We start from the raw sequence: 7,839 nt of genomic DNA, 5'->3' as shown, positions 1-7,839 counted from the left end.
TGGCAAAGACGATGACCGCCCTCCTTCCTGACATGATGCAGTCACTAGCGAATTGGACCGCGGGTGGTGGACAAGGGCCGTTACCGATCACGAGCATGGTCGGCAGCGACTCGGGCAGTAATGCAGTGCCGGTGACTAGTAACGCACCCGCCGTATTGGTGACTTCGGCCGCCATCACCGCGGGCGGCGGCGGCAGACGTGATGGTGACTCCTCCAGCCACGATCGAGCAACCGGGGCATAATAATGCACCCGCCGGTAGCCAGAGTAGGGCGGCCGACGCCACGGCAGGCAGCGGGCACTCCGTCTCTTGCATGCCCGCCGTCGTCAGCGGGGTCTGCCGAGCTCGACGCCCTCAAGGTAACTATAAGCGTCTGCAGCTCAAACGACGACTTCATCTCCTTGCCTTTTATTACTGGCATCTCTCTGATGCCCTACATGCATATATGTCTTTCGCAGAAGGGCACTCCATGCACTCTACTACAAGTCGTGGACGGCGAGTTCAAGGATGTTGCCAAAGGTAAAATCCTTCAACCGCAAAACCGAATAATTCACAATATGCCGATGGCACCGAACATGCATAGGGTTCAATTCCCTCTGGTGATTTCGGGCTATGAGAGAGTTGAATCTCCCATTCAACCCCCCGGATTCGATGAGGAGGAGCCGGCAGTTCTCAGTGATTGTTATGGCCAAATATGCCTATGGCCGAAGAGCCAAATGCGTTTGATGACGGAGGGGGACACCACACCACGGACAACACTGGTAGTCGTCGTGCTGGCGCCACGTGATCCCACCGGCGCACAACAAGAAGAGCCGAACAAAGACGATGATCTTGACGATGATATCCAAGCCGACCAGTTCCTCAACACTTCGTTTGGCGATGGTGACTTCTTCATGCCCGTTGAAGAAACCAACCAGCATGACGGGGACGCTAATCGCGCGGAGAAACCCACTTGCGCCGCGCGTCTCTTCCCTTCTTCTCAGGAGATGTCTCCTGCAGCTTGCGCCTTCACCGAGCCTCAAGCAGTTGCCATCAAGAGATCTATTATAAGCCCGTCCACACTCCGTAACGCGGCCACTGAGCAGATAAAGGCCGGTGACTGCTCGAAACCCGAAAAGAAGAAGGGACGGAAAAGAAAGAAGGGCACTTCGAGCAGCCAACCTCCGATGCCGATCCGGGCTCAGGACGGACCACCAAGACCCAATGATCTCTCATGGGAAATTCATGTGGCAGGTAGGCCGATGCTACCTAAGAATATGCTCGAGCTTGCAACTTCGGATATGCAGCAAGTGCATGACAATATTATGACATTAGAGAAGATGCTTCTTCGAAAAAAGAAACCCTCGTACCCGGTTTTCATGGCCAAGGTGCCACTTAACATGGGCTTCATCACCAGTGTCCCCGTGGATATGATAATCCTGTGGTTTTCAGAAATCTTTAATTAGTTTCATCTGAAGCGGCTAGACCATAGCCTTATCCGTCTCTTTCTCGCTCAGATGTCTATGAGTATCAAAAGAGATCAGACCCCGAGCGTCGCGATATTGGACCCCTTCTACATGCGTGAAAGCGTCTTGATGGACGACGGGGACACGTCTCTCGTGGCGGGGTACATCAAAGAATTCATGCTAGAGAACACGAGCAAGGATTTATTTCTCACGACCTACTCTCCCAAGTAAGTCACTCGCTCGCCGCCGTAGCATATGCTTTCTTAGCTTTCCATTGTTCTCTTCCAACATTCCTTTTGAATTGTTTTAATTACGCAGTGAGGATCAAGACTGCGTGCTCATCTGCTTTTCACTGAAACACTCGCATGCCGTGTATTTAGATTTGGCGAGTGCGAGGAAGAAAGATTACAAGTATATCATGAGAGTTTTGGACCATGCTCTTGCCGGCTACAAAGAAGCCGGAGGCAAGATCGTGAAGCACAAGTTCAGCAAGCATCAGTCTGGCGTGAGCGTGTTCAACCACGTAACGCAGTTCCCGTGCGTCAAGCAGCCGGCTGGCAGTGTGAGGGATGCCTACTGCGCCCTCCATCACATGCGGGCGATTGTACAGGACTAGCGCAACCTTACGCTGCCAAGTCATCTCAAACCGTGGGCCGAACAGAGGGTGGCAATCGCCGATGCAAATCTTAGGCAGGAGTTCTTTCACATCCAGGGGAGATGGCGACTATCATCTTTCGTGAAGTCCAAGTGAAGGGGCCGATCTTCCACTCCAACATTGTACCGTCCAATGGGGAGATAGAAGCCCGCCTAAAGGCCATGCGTGACACAAGGCCTTTCATGATGAAAGAAGGCTTCCGCCCATTCCCTGAGCCGAGTCAAAACAAGTGAACAATTGGTGTTATGGCCGTTTGATAAATGTGCGCCCTACATGTAATTTGATGTACTCTTTATGTACTAGATGGTAGTGTCAAATAGTCCTGGTGCTCTTTGTGTATAAAGGTCACTGCATGCATATCTGCATGCTCTCCTGGCCATTGCTTTGCTCATGGCTAGTATATATTGTTGGGCATTGTGTTGTTGATAGGAATAGATGCTATGTGTTGTCCTTTGCAATGAATTCATATGGATGTGGCCTCTAAATCTTTGTTTTGTGCAGATTGAAGATCAAAGAAGAGATGATGAAGAATGTAGCTAGGTTTAGTTTAGGATTCAATTAATGTAATCTTTTGAATCTTCATAATAAGAATTGTAATACAATCTTTTGTATCAATAATAGTTATATTTGTTTCATTTTCAAAATTCAATTGTACTTGGATATTCAATTAGTAATAGTAATTCTGTAATGTTTCTTTGTACTAGCAATTCTAATATTTTTCTGTAATGCCTTTTGTTTTCTGTTAATTTTTTTGTTTTCTGTAATACATGTTTTGATGTACATTTAGTGGCGCACCTAGAATGCGCCACCCCTAAGGGCTTAGGGGTGGCGCATTTCAGAATGCGCCACGCCTAAGAGTCTTAGGGGTGGCGCATTCAGAATGCGCCACCCCTAAGCCCTTATTAGTGGCTTGTCCTTAGTGCCAGTGGCGCATCCATAATGCGCCACTAAATGCAAAAAAAAGGACGCCACTAAAAGCTTGTTTCCTAGTAGTGGTGACAGTCAATTTGGTGGCAAGCTTTAAAATTAACATGGAACAATAAGCAGAGCTCACTCTTGTACAACTTCATCAAGTCAAGCAAGCCGTCCAAGAGTTGATCCCCTGTTTTCGTCCCGCCTGCGACGCGGGGCGACAGCGACAAAGTGTTTGACTTAGCCGCGGCGGCCCAACCGGTGCTGCTGCTACTCAGGATTAGGATACGAGAAGTTGAGTTTGGTGTGCGGACATAGGCATAGTTGGCTGGTTCGCGGGTCGACCATCCGTTCCCTGACCGATAGCTGCTGATCCAGACTCCAGAGATTAGATTAGAAATGAATTTTTTCGAAAGGAATTTCTCTGATTCTCGTCAATTAAAAAACGGATACACACAACCAAATAACAAGGCAACAGATCAAATTAGCCCATTCAAAATGGTACTCCCTCCAATCCATAATACGTGTAGCTCATTTTGTACTTTTTTTCGATAAAGGACTTTTCATGAATAGATATATCGAGGTGATACAATCGTATTGAAAGAAAACTCGGCCTCTGCATAGCTAGATGTACACAGCCAAAAAGTCCAGAGCATCCTAAAAATAAAATAATTCGATACAATGCCAAGCAATAAAACGTGTCCAGCCTAAGAAACGGTAGATCCTATCCGTAAATCACACCGCCATCCATGTGGGTAGAAAACCTCCCTGGTCGTACACTCCAGCCGTGTAGACGCCATCATAAAAAGGTCCCTGTCCTCCGGCTTCTGCAGGATAGACCACATACGAAGGCTTCGTGTACAAACATGGATAACCTGCATAGGAGATGAGACACATTTATTGTTAAAAACCACATCATTCCTGGTAAGCCACATTACCCAGCATAAGGCCGCCGCTCCCACAAGAATATGTGCAGAAAATTGTTTATCAATACCCCGCAACCAGTTGCCGAACATATTCCGTGCACTACGTGGTGGGTATAAATCCCAAACTGCCCGAGCGAACTTGCACTCAAAAAATAAGTGTTTGATAGTCTCGTCATGTTGGCAAAAGATACATGTCTTGGACCCGTGCCAATTTCGTCGTGTCAGGTTATCTCTAGTTACGATGACTCCTTTGTTTAGAAACCAAAGGAATATCTTCACTCTTAGAGGGATTTTTAGCTTCCACAATTTTGTATTATCAACTGGAACATCACAATGGACCATTGCATCATACATGGATTTGACCGAAAATCTGTCATTCTGATGCAAATTCCATCGAAAAGTGTCCGGCTTATCTGACAGTTGAATGTCTTCCAGGCGAGTGAGTAATTCATTCCATGCTGTCTCAGACGAGTGCCCAAAAGATCCCTAAGAAAAGAAATATCGGGGTTTTCTTGTCCTAAGACTTGTTTGATCGTGACGAATTTATGTCTAACAATCTGGTACAAGCTCGGATATTGCACCATTAGTGAGCTGTTCCCTAGCCAGGTACCTTCCCAGAAACGAACCTGAGAGCCATCCATAACCGAGAAGGTCCCAAATTGAAAGAAGAATTCCTTGGCCTTCATGACACCACTCAAAAAATATGAATCCCCAGGTTTTCATTGTAGTTGAGAAATGGCATTGGATCCCACATACTTGTTGCGAATGATTTCCTGCCATACTCAATTCTCAGTGAGTTGTTTATAAACCCACTTGCTGAGAAGAGCGATATTTTTAATCTCAAGGTCTTGGATTCCCAGGCCCCCTGACTTTTAGGTCTGCATAATACGCTCCACCTAGCAAGTCGATATTTCTTGGTTTCGTTATCACACTGCCAAAAAAATCTGGATCTAAAGTAATCTAGCCGCTGTAGAACCCCTTTCGGCAGGTGGAAGAATGACAACATATATAAAACCATGTTGCTTAGGACGGAATTGATCAAGATCAGTTGCCCCCCATAAGACAAGAGTTTGGCCTTCCAACTGGCTATAGTTTCTCAAGTCTCTCTTCCACATGCCTCCACTCAACGATACTTAACCGCCGATAGTGTATGGGAATACCCAGATACCGAATCGGAAACTGCTCAAGCTGGCATCCAAAAATCTTGGCATATTCAGGTGCTGATTCTGCAGCATTGCCAAAGCAAAAAAGTTCGCTTTTATGAAAATTAATTTTGAGGCCTGAAAGTTCCTCAAAAGCACATAAGAGCATCTTGAGATTTCTTGCCTTATCTAAATCATGATCCAAGAATAGTATCGTGTCATTCGCATATTGTAGAATGGATAGACCATCTTCTACCAAGTGTGGAATAACTCCACTAATTTGACCATCCAGCTTAGCCCGCTCAACAAGGGTAGCTAGCATGTCAGTGACTATGTTAAACAGAATGGGAGATGCGGGGTCGCCTTGACGAAGCCCCTTACGTGTCTGAAAATAGTTGCCAACGTCGTTAACTTTTATGGCCACACTACCTCCAAAGACAAAGCTCTCTACTCAGCGACACCATTTTTGTGAAAACCCCTTCATGTGCAAGGTTTGCAACAGGAAGGGCCACTTAACTTTGTCGTAGGCTTTCTCAAAATCAATTTTAAGAATGACACCGTTCAACTTTTTTCGGTGCAGTTCATGTACAACTTCGTGCAGGGCGACCACTCCATCTAATATGTTTCGTCCTTGCATAAATGCTGTTTGAGTGGGTTTTACGACATGATCAGCTACACCATTCAACCGATTAGTCGCTACCTTCGTAAAAAATTCAAAACTTACATTCAGAAGACAAATCGGTCGATATTGTTGAATACGACTAGCCTCCTTAATCTTAGGCAAGAGGATAATTTCCCCAAAGTTTAAACGAGAAATATCAAGGTCCTCAGAATGCAGTTGGTTAAACAACTGAACCAAGTCTGCCTTAATCACATCCCAAAAGCATTGATAGAACTCTGCGGGAAAGCCTTCCGGTCCCGGCGCCTTGTTGTGTTCCATCTGAAACACAGCAGTTCGAATTCCTCCTCAGAAAATGGAGAGGTTAGGAATTCATTTTCCGCTTCTGTTACTTGAGTAATGTCATGAGTAACAGATTCGTCCAACTGAAAATTAGTTTCAGCTGAAGGCCCAAAAAGGTCTTTGTAAAACTTAGTAATAAAATTTCTAAGCGGTACTTCCCCCTCTATTCGGCCTTCCTCCTGGTCAAGGGCGAATATACACTTCTTTCTATGCCTGCCATTGGCTAGCATTTGAAATTATTTCGTATTATCATCACCTTGCACCAGCGAGTCCGCCTTACTATGTTGGTACCATTTAATCTCTTCCTCGCGTAATAAGCAGGCAATCTGCTCGTTAAGACTACTTTTTTGTTCTATCTCAACAGCAGACAGAGGCCTCACCTCCGCAATTTTATCAAGGGTATCAATTAAGGTAGACAATCGCATTTTTTCTTTTTTAGCCCATCCTCGAAGGAATCGACGCAAGGCGCGGATTCAATTATTCCATCGTTGAATGGGTGTGTTACCGCGAGGCTGGCGCGCCCACACCTTCTTAACCAGCTCGTGAAATTCCTCTCTAGTGAGCCATCCCAGTTCAAATTTAAACTGATGACGGTTAGAACATGGGATTGGTTGTCCAAAATCGGTTAGCAACGGAGCGTGATCCGTTAAGGCCTCAATTCTTTCTAGTGCCCGAACCGAGGCTAGGGGATATTTATATTCTCAATCAGTGGTAACTAGCAACCGGTCTAGTTTTTCAAAGGTTGGCACCGATCGGTTATTGGCCCTGGTATACTGACGACCAGACATCGTGATCTCCCTCAGATCCAGGCTGTCAATAACAACATTAAAGAGGAAAGGCCACCTAGTGTCAAACCTATCATTGTTTTTTTCCTGTTGATATCGAAGGATACTAAAATCCCGCCCGATTAACATGGGATGGGGATTGTCTCGACATGTGTTGACTAATTCTTTTAATAATGCAGACTTAAATTCTTCTGGAGCGGCGCCATATACAGCCACCAGACTCCAGATGAAGTTGTCGGACTTATTTCGAAGGTGGAATTTAATATGATACTCCCCCTTAGACGTGGACAATATTTGTAAGTATGTAGAGTTAATACCTAGCAAAATTCCCCCGGACCTCCCTGTCGGCGGTAAGACGTGCCATTCGTAATCAAAACCACATGAAAAGTGGTCCAGATCGCGTGTTGGAAAATCACGTTTACCCGACTCAGTGATAGCCACAAAGTCCAACGAATGATCCTTTACACAATCGGCAATGTGTTTGTGTTTAGCCAAGTCGCCAAGACCTCTGCTATTCCAGAACATGCCTCTCATGCTGAACCAACTTTATGTTTAGAGACCTTTACTTTCTTAGAAGAGCGCCCTCTTTTCTTTGCTGAGTTAGACTTGTTCTTGCGCACCGTCGCGACAAGCTCAAAAAGCGTAGTGTCACATACATTAACTCTTATCAAAATTTGCACATTGTAGCATTTCTTCCATACTAGTAAGCTTGCACGTGCAACACACGTTTTACTTAACGCACATTATATACATTTCTAGTTCTAAAATATGCAATATATTCTATTTTCAAAAATAAATAAATGTAAATGTGATATATGTAATGAGTAAGGATTATCTAAGATGATAAGTACAACATTTTGCAAAATATTTTAGAGATAACGTAATTATTTAAAGTCCATTGATTGATCATTTATATAAATGAAGTGCTGATTTGAACAGTGGTAAAAATGGCTCTTCAGATATGAAACAAAGTGGCCGAGTCGGCCAAAATAAAAATCAGAAATTAAGATGGCA

General features: G+C 44.9%; 1 long non-coding RNA gene across 1 annotated transcript; it reads left to right on the top strand.

The window, feature by feature from the left end:
- The first annotated feature begins 647 nt into the window (after positions 1-647).
- LOC120972560 (uncharacterized) lies at positions 648-2,584 on the top strand. The gene is made up of 2 exons (XR_012181122.1): positions 648-1,671; positions 1,763-2,584. It is a non-coding gene; the product is annotated as an uncharacterized lncRNA (long non-coding RNA).
- Positions 2,585-7,839: the final 5,255 nt, after the last annotated feature.

This window comes from Aegilops tauschii, chromosome 3, assembly GCF_002575655.3.
Source record: "Aegilops tauschii subsp. strangulata cultivar AL8/78 chromosome 3, Aet v6.0, whole genome shotgun sequence".
Lineage (NCBI taxonomy): Eukaryota > Viridiplantae > Streptophyta > Magnoliopsida > Poales > Poaceae > Aegilops > Aegilops tauschii.
This window is presented reverse-complemented; position numbering and strand designations above follow the sequence as displayed.